Raw genomic sequence first — 13,691 nt, 5'->3', positions numbered from 1 at the left:
ATTTGAGCCTAGAGAAATATTAAACGAAGGCAGGATTGAAACTCAACTATTTCTCAATTTCCCCAATCTCGTTCTGTTTCCAGTGTACCATACGGTATCTTTAGATTAAAAAAAAAAAAAAAAGGTGAGAGAAAAATTACTGATTATTCCTTCTTAAAATAAAATTTCATATATATTTGGAGCAATTTCATAAACAATATATATCTCAGGCCTTGATTTACTTGAAAAATTGTATGTATTAATCAAAGACAAAAGCTGTAATAATATCAATTGTTTAAAATAAATATACAAAGAGTCCAAATTATAAGTTTAAATTTCTATGAAATGAAAATGTTGTGCTCTATTACCTGTCAGAAATGTATATTTTTTTCCATGCTTTCAGAATTTCTGGTGTTGGACATATATTAAATGATAACTTTGTGATAAAATCTAAAAAAAAGGAAAATGTATAAATAAAACTGACCATAACTTGGATTATATAAAAAATCACTGGGCATGTTCAGAAGCAAGAAAACATGGTCTGTAATGAGGAAGAAAAAAAATCAATAGAAACTGACCTAGAAATGGCATTAATGATAAAATCTGTAGACAAGACAACTCAACATTATGTTAAGACAGACAAAAGCATGTGCATATTACACAGAGACGTGAAAGATATTTTTTAAAAGACCCAATTAAATTTCTTTTTTTTTTTTTTGTTTCAAGTTTTAATCAAAGCTTTTATATAAGATTACTTTATTCCTGCATCTTCTCAATTGTTTCTTCCTTGTATTTGCCCTTTTCCTTTCCTACTTGGCGAGACTTGGCTTTCCGTTCAAGGATCTTTTTGCGGTCTTTGTCCAGTTTTAGCCTAGTGATAACCACCTTGCTGGGGTGAATGCCTACGTGGACAGTTGTGCCATTAGCCTTCTCCCTCTGCACTCATTCAATGTAGATAACATATTTCTTCCTGTAAACCTGGACTACTTTGCCAATTTGCTGACCTTTATAGTGTCCTCGTACAACCTGAACTTCATCATCCTTTCGGATGGACATGGATCGCACGTTGTATTTCTGTCTCAGCTCTTTGGAAAGAGGGGAAGACATAATCTTCCTGCATATGTGGGAAGGTGCATTGAAATGCCTTTTGTGATTCTTGCTTCTGTCGGAAGTCACAAAGGGATTAAACTTCATTTTGGCCGCTCCCGCTTCGCTGATGGCCGCAAAAGGGAAAAGAAGACCCAATTAAATTTCTAAAGATGAAAAATACAATGTCAGAGATGAAAACCCTGACACTAAGTCAATCCAACAGCCTGACTTCTTCATTTTCCACTTGAGCTGCTAGGGACTGTATGATAAAACTACATGGGGTTGGTACCAGCATCAATTCACATCCATTGGCCTAATGGGTTTCACAGTTCTTCTCACATGTCCAAGGGCAGCCCCTCCCTGTTTCCCTAAGCAACTTCTCCCCAACTTCACCATTCACCATCATCTCTTCCATTACTCTCATTAGATGATGTTGGGACTGATTCACTGAAAAAAATGGAAGCCCTCTTGAAGCATATCTTGCCATAATATGCCTTCAGTTAACAACCTCAGCTCCACCACACTCATCCTACCTTCTTCACCTCCTGTCAGAGGAAAAGATGCTTCTCTTATATCTGGTACACCCCTTTCTTCTGGCCTTTGGATATCACCTTCTTCCCCCTCACACACATACCTCCATGATGTCTGAGACCCACTCATTATTCTTTTTCTTCTGTATCTCTAAGTTCTAGCTCTGCTCTGGTATTTTCTCTTAGCTTAGAAGTAGGATACATCTCTGCTCATCTCAAAATAGTTCTTCCCTGGTTTCAGATTCTCCCCCCTTCTCCTTTCCTACATAGTCAAACTTGTTAAAGAATAGTGTATATGTAACTATAAAACTCTTAGAAGAAAACACAGGGGAAAAGCTTCATGACACTGGATTTGGCAAGAATTTCCTGGATATGACACCAAAAAGCACAGGCAACAAAAGTAAAAATAGACAAATTGGACTACCTCAAAACTAAAAATTTCATTGCATCAAGGGACACAATCCTTTGAGTGAAAAGGCAACCTATGGAATGGGAGAAAATATTTGCAAATCATATATATGATAAAGGGTTGATATTCAGAATATATAAAGAATTTCTACAACTCAGCTACAACAACAAAAACCTGATTAAAAACTGGGCAAAGGACTTGAATAGACATTTCTCCAAAGATCTTATAAAAATGGCCTAAAGAAGCATATGAAAAGATGCTCAACATCACTAATCATTAGAGAACTATAAATCAACACTACATGAAATATCACCTTACACCCATGGCTTCCGTAAGAAAGACAGAAAGTAAGTACTGGTGAGGATACGGATACATTGGAACTCTGTGCTCTGTTGGTGGGAATATAAATGGTGCAGATTTAAAACGGGGTAAATAGCATAGTATGGCAGTTCCTCAAAAATTTGAAAATAGAATTCCTATATGATTCATTAATTCCATGTCTGAGTATATATTGAAAAGAATTAAAAGCAGGATACTGAAGAGATATTGTATACCCACATTTATAGCAGTATGATTCACGCTAGCCAAAGGTGAAAACAACTCAACTGTCTATTGACAAATAAGTGGATTAAAAAAATGTAATCTAAAAATACAACAAGGCTGGTGCAGTGCTCGTGTCTATAATCCCAGCACTTTGCAAGGTTAAAGCTAGCAGAGTGCTTGATACCAGAAGTTCAAGACCAGCCTGTGCAACATAGCAAAATCCTGCCTCCATGACAACAACAACAACAGCAAAACTAGAATATTATCCAGCCTTAAAAAGGAAAACAATTCTAATACATGCTAGAACATGAATGAACCTTGAGGCCTGTATTAGTTTGCTAGGGCTGCCATAACAAAATACCACAGACTAGATGGCTTACAAACAGGGATTTATTTTCTCACAGTCCTTAAGGCTTGAAGTCCAAGATCATGGCACCAGCTAGTTTTGTTTGTCCTGAGAACACTCGCTATGGCTTGCAGGTGGCTGCCTCATCACTGCGTCCTCACATGAACTTTTTTCTGCACACATGTAGCCCTGGAGTCCCTCTGTCCAAATGTCCTCTTTTTATGAAAATACCAGTCAGATTGCATTAGGGCCCATCCTAAAGGCCTTATTTTAACTTAATCACCTTTTAAAAGACCCCTATCTCCAAATCAGTCAACTTCTGAGGTACTGGGAGTTAGGGCTTCAACATATGAATCAGGAGGCACACAATTCAGTCTACAACAAGGCCATTATATTAAGTTAAATAAGCTAGTCATGAAAGGAAAAATACTGTGTGATTTTTAAATACTTAGAGTTGTCACATTCGTGGAAACAGAAAAAAGAATAGTCCCCAGGGGACTGGGGAAGGGGAAATGGGGAGTTGCTGTTTAATGGGTGTAGAGTTTCAGTTTTATAAGATGAAAAAGCTCTGGAAATTGCTTGCAGAACAATGTGAATATACTTTTTTTTTTTTTTTTTCTTTTTATTTTTTTTTTTATTATACTTTAAGTTCTAGGGTACATGTGCATAACGTGCAGGTTACATATGTATACATGTGCCATGTTGGTGTGCTGCACCCATCAACTCGTCAGCACCCATCAATTCATCATTTATATCAGGTATAACTCCCCAATGCAATCCCTCCCCCCTCCCCCCTCCCCATGATAGGCCCCAGTGTGTGATGTTCCCCTTCCCGAGTCCAAGTGAGCTCATTGTTCAGTTCCCACCTATGAGTGAGAACATGCGGTGTTTGGTTTTCTCTTCTTGTGATAATTTGCTAAGAATGATGGTTTCCAGCTGCATCCATGTCCCTACAAAGGACGCAAACTCATCCTTTTTTATGGCTGCATAGTATTCCATGGTGTAGTGAATATACTTAACACTACCAAACTGTACACTTGGAAATGGTACAGATGATAAATTTTAGGTTATGTGTTTTTTTAAGTACAATAAAAAATTATTGAATTAAATTAATTAATTATTTTGAGACAGTGTCTTGCTCTGTTGCCTGGGCTGGAGTGTAGTGGCATGATCTCAGCTCGCCGCACCCTCAACCTCCTGGGCTCAAATGATCCTCCCATCTCAGTCTCCTGAGTAGCTGGGACTACAGGTACCCGCCACCATATTTGGCTAATTTTTGTATTTTTTGTAGAGATGGGGGTCTCATCACGTAGCCCAGGCTGGTGTGGAACTGCTAAGCTCAAGCAATTGGCCCACCTCAGCCTCCCCAAATGCTGGAATTATAGGCACAAGCCACTGCGCCTGGCCGAAAAGAATCATTTTACAAAGAATAGTATACATGGGGTTGTTCTGCCTGCTTACCCTCTCTTCAGGATGGCATCACCATCAGCACCTGCATTGTCATCATACAGGACAGTCAAGTACCTCCCGGATACCTCCTCTGAAAGCGTCATAGATGCTTCCACCCATCAGAAGAAGACTATTTCGATTTTCCCAAACCTACTCTTCTTCCTACTCATCTTGTCTTGGTGAAGTTCATTCCTCTTTTCCCAAGGGATCAAGCAAAAACAATTAGAGTGTTCCTCATCTCCTCTGTTCTGCCCTCCCCGCTCACATCCTTTAAAAAGTTTCTCTCTTAAATGTCTCAGGCTCTGACCCTCTCTCCATTGCCACTACTGTCTCGGTCACACCCTATCCCTGCTGGGCCTACTTCACAATTGCTCCTGTCACTAGTTTTCTGCCCTGTGCTCCCACGTTCCGAATACACCTGTGAACTGCTGTCAGAGAGCTGTAAATCACAAATCTGGTCATGCATTCCCCTATTTAAATTCCTCCAAACTCCCCAGGTTAAATTGCAAGTGAGGTCTCCCTGGGCTGGCCCCTGCCACTTTCTGCAGCCTCATCCCTCCCCTCTCCCCATAAATGCCTTCTTGTCCTGCAGCAGCCCCAGGAGAGGACTGCATGCAGCATGCTGCTCTGCGCCTCCCCATCCTAGGCCCACTCTCCCTCAATGACCTGACTTGGCTCCTACCTGTCCTTTCACAAGTGTGACCTCTTTCCTGAGCAAGCAGTTCTTGCTTACCTTCCTCGCTGGTAATTCCCGCTCTACGTGGCAGGTACTTTCTTATTTGTCTGCCTTTCCCATCAGGTACTGAGCCCTATGATGAGCAAACTAAGAGCCCTTCCTTTATGCTACACACATTTATTGAACTGCTATTTAGTGTAAATCACCATGCTAGATCTTTCTGCCCTCATTACCAGTGTTTAGAAGAGTATTTGGCATGCAATGGGGAACTTGATGAATGTTTATCAAATTAAATTTTAAATATTTTCAGCTTAATTAGCATCAATTAACTGCCTTGAAAGCACCTGTGAAGTATGAGCTGCCGCCATTCATAAGGGCTTGAAATCTAGTGAAGAGAGGAGAGAAAGCAGTGAAGGATTCCAAGTGGCACCTCAAGGGCCAGAGACTAGCAGAGCCCAGGCCTTCAGAAACGGGAACCGGGAGTCTGGGAGTCCAAGAGCAGGGCCAGCTGCTGGAATTCAAACATCAAATTTGTGTTTTCTGTTTATAAAAACTCTCCCTTATGTCACTTGGGAGACAAATCTAAAATGCAGCTAAAGTAAATGAGAGCTTACATTGAATATAAGGGCTCATCAGCAGGTCCCTAGCTTGGCCTGGGGAGACCATTTTTGATTTTCCCAAATTCTGCTCAGGCTCTCAGGCATGGATATTCCAGGGCATAGAAAGAAGGCTTATTTGCTTTTAGAATTGCCTAACTCTTTTTAAGTATCTATTAATCTCTATATCCCGACATCATCAAAATTACCTTGATACATGGTTTATCTCCATGCACTTTCGGGCCAAGGTTACCTATTATTGCTCATGGCATCACAGTCTTAGGAGCACTGAGGAGTGTTACTCACCCATAGATGAGTAAATATCATGGGCCAGACTCGAATTACTAAGAGACAAGACTCTGAACGGAAGGGTCTCGCACCTGTGGTTAATAATGATGAGGAAGTTACCAGCATGAGCTTTAGAGCAGATACGCTCCTCTGCTTACAAGCTGAATAACCTGGGGGAGTCACTTAAATGTTCCATGCTTCCGTTTCCTCATTTTTAATTGGGATTAAAAATAGTATCAGAGTTGTTGTGAGGATTAAATGAACTAACATATGTCAAGCCCTTAGAATCATACCAGGCTCACAGTAAGTGCTATGCAAAAGTTAGCTAGTATCAGCATTTGTCAAGAGGCAAAAAATGATTCAGGCATTAGTTTGGGTGCTTTGCATGGATAATTCCATTTATCTCACACGCACACACACACACCTGTGTATGTAACACCCCTTCCCATGTAGGCATCTTGATCCTCATAAGAAAGTGGAGGTGCAGGCCAGGTGCGATGGCTCATGCCTGTAATTCCAACACTTAGGGAGGCCGAGGCGGACAGATCAGCTGAGGTCAGGAGTTCAGAACCAGGCTGGCCAACATACAGTGAAACCTGGTCGCTACTAAAAAATACAAAAGTTAGCTAGGCATGGTGGCGCATGTCTGCAGTCCCAGCTACTTGGATAGCAGAGGCAGGAAAATCACTTGAACCCAGGAGGTGGAAGTTGCAGTGAGCAGAGACCACGCCACTGCACTCCATTCTGGGCTACAGAGCAAGACTCTGTCAAGAAAGAAAGAGAAAGAAAGAAAGAAGGAAGGAAGGAAGGAAGGAAGGAAGGAAGGAAGGAAGGAAGGAAGGAAGGAAGGAAGGAAGGAGAAAGCAGGAAAGGAAGGAAGGAAGGAAGGAAGGAAGGAAGGAAGGAAGGAAATTAAAGGTGCAGTATACCTATACAGATATTTGTTAAATGAATGAAAACAAAAAAATCAAACTCAAGACTAATGCTTCACATGCTCATATCACTTTGCATTCTAGGTTATATCTATTCATGTCCCTGTTTTGTCCTTAAGAATGGAACCTTTTGAAGTCCAGGTCTACATTGGACTCATCTCTGTATTTGAGTGTAATGGGAGGAATGGCTTAGGTTATGCTGCAGCCAGAACTCCAACATCCCAGTGGATTAACCCAATACAACTTGTTCATTCATGCTACATACCTGCCTGGTACAGGTCAGCAGGGAAGCTTCACTCATTGTAGCCATCAGGGATCCAGGATGACAGGAGACCATCTCAACACTGACTTCTCAATTACAGAAGCAAGGGAAAAGGGAGTGCTATAAATTGTGTACTGGCTTTTAAAGGTTCAGTTTGGAAGTGTCACACATAATTTCTGCCCACGTTTTATTAGCTAAAGCACGTGACTTGTCCATGTCTAACTTAAAGGAAAGAGAAATGTTATCCTATCATACACCTAGAAGGAAAACTAAAATGTTTGTGAAGACTCATGCACAACCATACTCACAGAGTAGTTATCACTATGCCTGTAGTGGGCATCCAATAAATATTCATGAAGTGAATAACAAGGTAGAGCAAGCATTTAGATCAGAGGGTCTCAACCTTGGTTGAACATTAGAATCACCTGGGAAGATTTCTAACGCTCCGGTAAACCAGAATGGACTTCAGACTACCCAAATTGCACTCTCTGGAGGGCATCAAAAGTTTGTAAAGCTCCAGGTGATTTCAGGTTGAGAAACTTGATTTAGACCCTACTCCAAACATCACTTCACACAGGCCATCATGGCTTCAGTACTGCAAAGAAGTGCTCGCGCCTGGTTATTGTAATTATGTGGTCTGATTTTGATTCCTGAGTGGTATATTCTTATACATATATCCATGAGTGTTTATTTTTGTATGGCACACTTAGTCATGGGATAACTCCATAAATTACTCTTCTATTACATTATTCTTAGCCTATGTAAGCTTCCTTTTATATAGTAACATACATAATTCTTGAAATCTTTTTGATGCATCGAATGATGAGGGCATACACTTTTCAGGCCTTTTGAGCAATTTTTAGGATACAATATTTCACTTTGTATATAAAATTTTAACTTAACTCACTTTAAGTTTTATTAGGTTGGTGCGAAAATAACTGTGGTTTTCACCATTACTTTTAATACATTTCAAAACCGATTAGTTCAGTATCAGAAAATTAATTAATATCATAAACAAAATTTATAAACCTAATGGGGAAAAATCACATTATTATCTCCATATATGCTGAAAAAGCCCTTGACAAAATTCAAAATCCATTCATAATTTAAAAACGAAAACATACTCAAGAGAACAGAAAATGAGAAATACTTTCTTTATATGTGGTATGTGTGTGTCTGAATCCTAAAGCTGACATCTTATTTAATGGAAATACATTCAAGGTGTTTTCACTAAGATTATAACAAGGCAAGGATGCCTGTTAGAGTCCCTGTTACTAGAAATTGTATTAGAGTATTAACCAATGCAGTTAGATACAATAAATCAATTAGAGGCATAAGAATGGGTAAAAAAACTATCTGTTTGCAGATATGATAGCATAAATAGAAAAATCCTACAGAACCAACATTCGAACCAACAAAAATAATTTAATAAAGTGGTAGATTATAAAATTAACAAATGAAAATCAATAGGCTTTATATATAAGCAATAACCAATTAGAGGACATTATGATAAAGAAAACCCATTTAGAGAATGAACAAAAAGATAAAATATTAGGAATAAATTTAAGAAGCAATGTACAAACCTAATCAGCAAAATTTTAAAACACTTCTGATAGATACAAAAGTAGACTTGAACAAATGGAAAGGAATCTTCCATTCTCGGATAGAATGACTGAACATTATAAAGATAACAGTTTTTACGATCCACCAATCCTACTGGGTACATATCCAAAGGAAATAAAATCCGTATGTTTAAGAGATACCTGCACTCCCATGTTCATTACAGCATTATTTATAATAGCCAGGATATGGAATCAGCTTAAGTGTTCATCAGTGGATGAGTGGATGAAGAAAATGTGGCATATATACACAATTAAATACTATTCAGTCTTTAAAAATAATGAAATCCTGACATTTGCAACAACATGTATGAGTCTGGAAGACATTAAGTGAAACAAGTCAGCCACAGAAAGATAAATACCATGTGTTCTCACTCATATGTGGAAGCTAAAACAGTAGATCTCAAAGAAGTAGAGAGCAGAATAGTTGTTACCAGAGGTGGGGAGGCATAGGAGGGAGGGAAGAAAGCAAAGAGGTTAGTTAGAGGATATGAAATTAGCTGGGCACGGAGGCTCAAGCCTATAATCCCAGCACTTTGGGAGGCGGAGGTGGGTGGATCACCTGAGTTCAGGAGTTGGAGACCAGCTTGATCAACATGGCGAAACCCCATCTCTACTATAAATACAAAAATTAGGTGGGTGTGGTGGTGGGTACCTGTAATCCCAGCTAGTAGGGAGGCTGAGGCAGGACAACTGCTTGAACCTGGGAGGTGGAAGTTGCAGTGAGCTGAGATTATGCCACTGCACTCCAGCCTGGGTGACAAGAGTAAGACTCTGTCTCAAAAAATCAACAAACAAACAAATAAATAAATAAAAATAAAAATAAAAATTACAGCTAGATAGGAGGAATACATTCCAGTGTTTTTTGTTTGTTTGTTTGTTTGTTTGTTTATTTGTTTGTTTTGAGACGGAGTCTCGCTCCGTCGCCCAGGCTGGAGTGCAGTGGTGCGATCTCGGCTCCCTGCAACCTCCATCTCCTGCGTTCACACCATTCTTCTGCCTCAACCAGGCTTTTTTATATTTTTAGTAGAGATGGGGTTTCACCATGTTAGCCAGGATGGTCTCCATCTCCTGACCTCGTGATCTGCCTGCCTCGGCCTCCCAAAATGCTGGGATTAGTTCCAGTGTTCTATAGCACTGGAGGGTGACTATAGTTAACAATGATTTCTTGTATATTCTCTAATCACTAGGAGAGAGCGTTTTGAATGTCCCCAACATAAATGATAAGTGTTTGAGGTGACAGATACGATAATTACCTTGATTTGGCCATTATATATTGTATATGTGTATTAAAACATCAGTCTGTACCCCATAAATACGTACAACTATTTGGTGCCTTAAAAATAATTTAAGTAAAAAACAAAGTACCAGGGCTTTCTGATGAGTCCACAAGGCACTCCGAGAGAGTAGAGCATAAGGATTCACACATTCATGAAAAAGTGTATGCATGTAAGGACTCTCCCAGATGACATTTTGGGGAATTCCTGTTTTGCCTTTGATCTCAGTTGCTTTCCCTTGATCTCTATTATCCTTCTTTTAGTCTTTTTTATTAAGCCTTGAAATGGCCAGGATTTATTTACAGGAGAGCATAATTTAAGAATAACAGTATAAAACAAAGTTTATTAGACACATACTACTGAGATTAGGCTTTACGTTTAATTCATCTTTGTTTCTCCGTACAGTGCTTTGAAGAGTGTCTTATAGCAACTGCTCAATAAATGTTGAAGCAATGAATGAAAGAATGCATAATGTATGACTTGAAGCTCCGGATATTTTGCAGCCAGTTAGGTTTTTATTATTTATTTATTTATTCTTTTTTTGAAACAGAGTCTCATTCTGTCACCCAGGCTGGAGTGCAGTGGCACAACTGGCTCACTGCAGCCTCTGTTTCCCAGGTTCAAGCAATTCTCCTGCCTTCACTTCTCGAGTAGCTGGTATTACAGGCATGCACCAGTACCCCTGGCTAATTTTCATATTTTTAGTAGAGATGGGTCTCACCATGTTGGCCAGTCTGGTCTGAAAGTCCTGACCTCAAATGATCCGCCTGCCTCGGCCTCCCAAAGTGCTGGGATTACAGATGTGAGCCGCCGTGCCCGGCCCAGGTTTTTAATTCCTCTTTAAAACGTCAAGATCTACCAGCATTATTCACAATCTCCAGAAGGTGGAAGCAACCCAAGTGTCCATCGATGAATAAATGGTAAACAAAATGTCATGTATACATACAATACAATATTATGCAGCCTTAAACTAAAGAAGGAAATTCTGACGCATGAATTGGATGAACAGCTTGGATGAACCTTGAGGTCATCAAGCTACCTGAAATAAGTAATCATAAAAAAATACTATATGATCCCACCTATATGAGATATCTACAATACTCAAACTAATAGAAAGTAGTTGCCAAAGCTGGGATAAGGAGAGATGGGGAGTCAATTAATGGGTATGGAGTCTCAGTTTTGGAAGATGAAAGTGTCCTGGACATTGTACAACAATGTAAAAATTCTTAACACTACAGAACATGACAGAAGTTACTACCCTTTTCCTAGAAATTTCTACATAAACCACCCCTTAACCTGCAAGCAATTAAAGGTAGGTATAAACATGACTGCAGAATTCCCCTGAGCTGCTACTCTCAGCACACTGCCTATGAAATAGCCTTGTTCTGCAGGAGCAGTCACGGAGCTGTAACACTGCCACTTGGATAAAGCTGTTTCTTCTACCATCAGCTTGCCCTTGAATTCTTTCCTGGGTGAAGCAAAGAACCCTTCCAAACTAAGCTCCAGTTTGGGGCTTGCCTCCCCTGCATCACTTGATTCTAAAAAACACCAGGATCCCTTCCTTTTCTTTGAGACATCCTGCATTAATGAAGGTTTTTCCCAATGCTATACTCTAAATAAGTTAATCCCTTTCATTTTGAGGTACATTTTGTCTTGCACAGTTTGATTCTGTGACTTGGATAGGTTTGGACTTCACTTTCTGCTCTCCATGAGCTCCACCTAAGCAACAAGCCCCTTGGAGCCTTTTGTGATTCTACACCTGACCAGTGATCAGAGACCCAATGGTGAATCCAACTCTTGGTCTTATACTCCAGATTCTTGTCCATTGGTAGCATAGTCAAGACTTGATTTGGATTATTTTTGAGTGCTTGCTTCATTTCTTGTGCCTGCTTCTTTTGGTTTTATGACTTGACCATTTGGTGACCTCTGTAAATGATTTGACGGTTCTTAGAGATCTCTGCTGGGTAAAATCTGGTATGTTAGCCTTTCCTGTTGATTTATTTATCTGTTTGCTTTGAGCTCAAATCAATTAAGAATTCATACCAAAGAACTGGAAAGAGAACAGTTCTTTGAAATAGACCAGTAGCTTCTGTAATTCTTTATTTATGCTTTATCCATGGCTGAAATTTTAGAACTGCATCTAGAAGCTCTCTGTATTTGTAGATACGTTTGATTCCTCACTGTGTAAGATTTTCTAAATACCACCAAATTAGATTATAAAATCCAAAGGAGCTCTGTTCTGATTGGCTTAAATAAGCATTTTTACAAATTGAATATTCTTTAACCACCCCCCGACAAATTATGAAAATTGAACCTCAAATACTTTCAACAGGGAATAAAGTGTTCTTAAGCCATTAACTCAGATTTTTTTTTGTTTTTTTTGAGATAGAGTCTCATTCTGCCCCCAGGCTGAAGTGCAGTGGTGTGATCTTGGCTCACTGCAACCTCTGCCTTCTGGGTTCAAATGATTCTCCTGCCTCGGCCTCCCAAGTAGCTGGGATTACAGGTGCGCACCACCACGCTTGGCTAATTTTTGTGTTTTTAGTGGAGACAGGGTTTCACTATGTTGACCAGGCTGGTCTCAAACTCCTGACCTCAGGTGATCTGCTCACCTTGGCCTCCCAAAGTACTGGGATTACAGGCATGAGCCACTGTGCCCAGCCTAACTCAGAAATGTTTTAACACTCCAGAGAATAGAGACACTCAAGAGAATAGAAAATGAGAAATGCTTTCTTTATATGTGTATACATGTATATCTGCATATGCTTATGTGTGTGTGTGTGTTGTCTAAACCCTAAATCTGGTATCTTGTTTAATGGGAAAACATTAAAAGTGTTTTCACTAAGATTACTAACAAGGCAAGAATACCCACTTTCTTCCCTATTGCTGAAAATTATATTAGCATATTCACCAATGCAATTAGACAAGATAAATTAATTAGACACATCAAATAGAATGAGTAAAAAAGAAACCAAACTCTGTCTGTTTGCAGATAATATGATAATCTAACAAGAAAATCCTGAGAATCAACAAACTAGCAAAAAATAATAAGGTGGTAGGATATAAAATTGACAAACAAAAATCAGTAGCCTTAATATACACAAAAAGTAACCAGTTAGAGGGTATTATGAGAGACAAAAATCTATTTAGAGAACCAACAGAAAGATAAAGTACTTAGGAATAAATTTAACAATGTACAAACCTAATCAGGAAAATTTAAAAACACTTCTGAAAGATACAAAAGTAGACATGAACAAATGGGAAAGCATCCTCCATTCTTGGAGAGAATGTCTGAACTTTATAAAGATACTAGTTCTTATGATCCGGCAATCCTACTCCCTAGGTAAATATCCAAAGGAAATAAAATCCATATTTTAAAGATATATCTGCACTCTCATGTTAATTGCAGCATTATTCATCATAGCCAAGATATGGAACCTAAGTGTTTATCAATGGATAAGTGGATAAAGAAAATGTGATATATGTACACAACAAAAACAGAATAGAAAAGATTGAAATTCTGTCATTTGCAACAACATGGATGAGCCTGGAGGACCTTATGTCAAGTAAAGTAAGTCAGGTACAGAAAAACAAATACTGCATGATATCATCTACATGTGGAATCTAAAAAGGTGGAACTCATAGAAGTGGAGAGTGGAATGGTGCTTATCCAGGGCTGAGAAGCAGGAGAGTTGG

The 13,691-nt window shown here is 39.2% G+C and overlaps 1 pseudogene across 1 annotated transcript; it reads right to left on the bottom strand.

The window, feature by feature from the left end:
* Positions 1–683: 683 nt before the first annotated feature.
* Positions 684–1,173, bottom strand: LOC111545095 (annotated as a pseudogene). Its single transcript, XR_002732340.1, has one exon. The product of XR_002732340.1 is annotated as a 60S ribosomal protein L26-like (transcript).
* Between the last annotated feature and the right edge of the window lie 12,518 nt (positions 1,174–13,691).

This window comes from Piliocolobus tephrosceles, chromosome 8, assembly GCF_002776525.5.
Source record: "Piliocolobus tephrosceles isolate RC106 chromosome 8, ASM277652v3, whole genome shotgun sequence".
NCBI classification, from domain to species: Eukaryota; Metazoa; Chordata; class Mammalia; order Primates; family Cercopithecidae; genus Piliocolobus; species Piliocolobus tephrosceles.
Note: the sequence above shows the minus strand (reverse complement) of the source record. Positions and strands in the feature narration are given on the sequence as shown.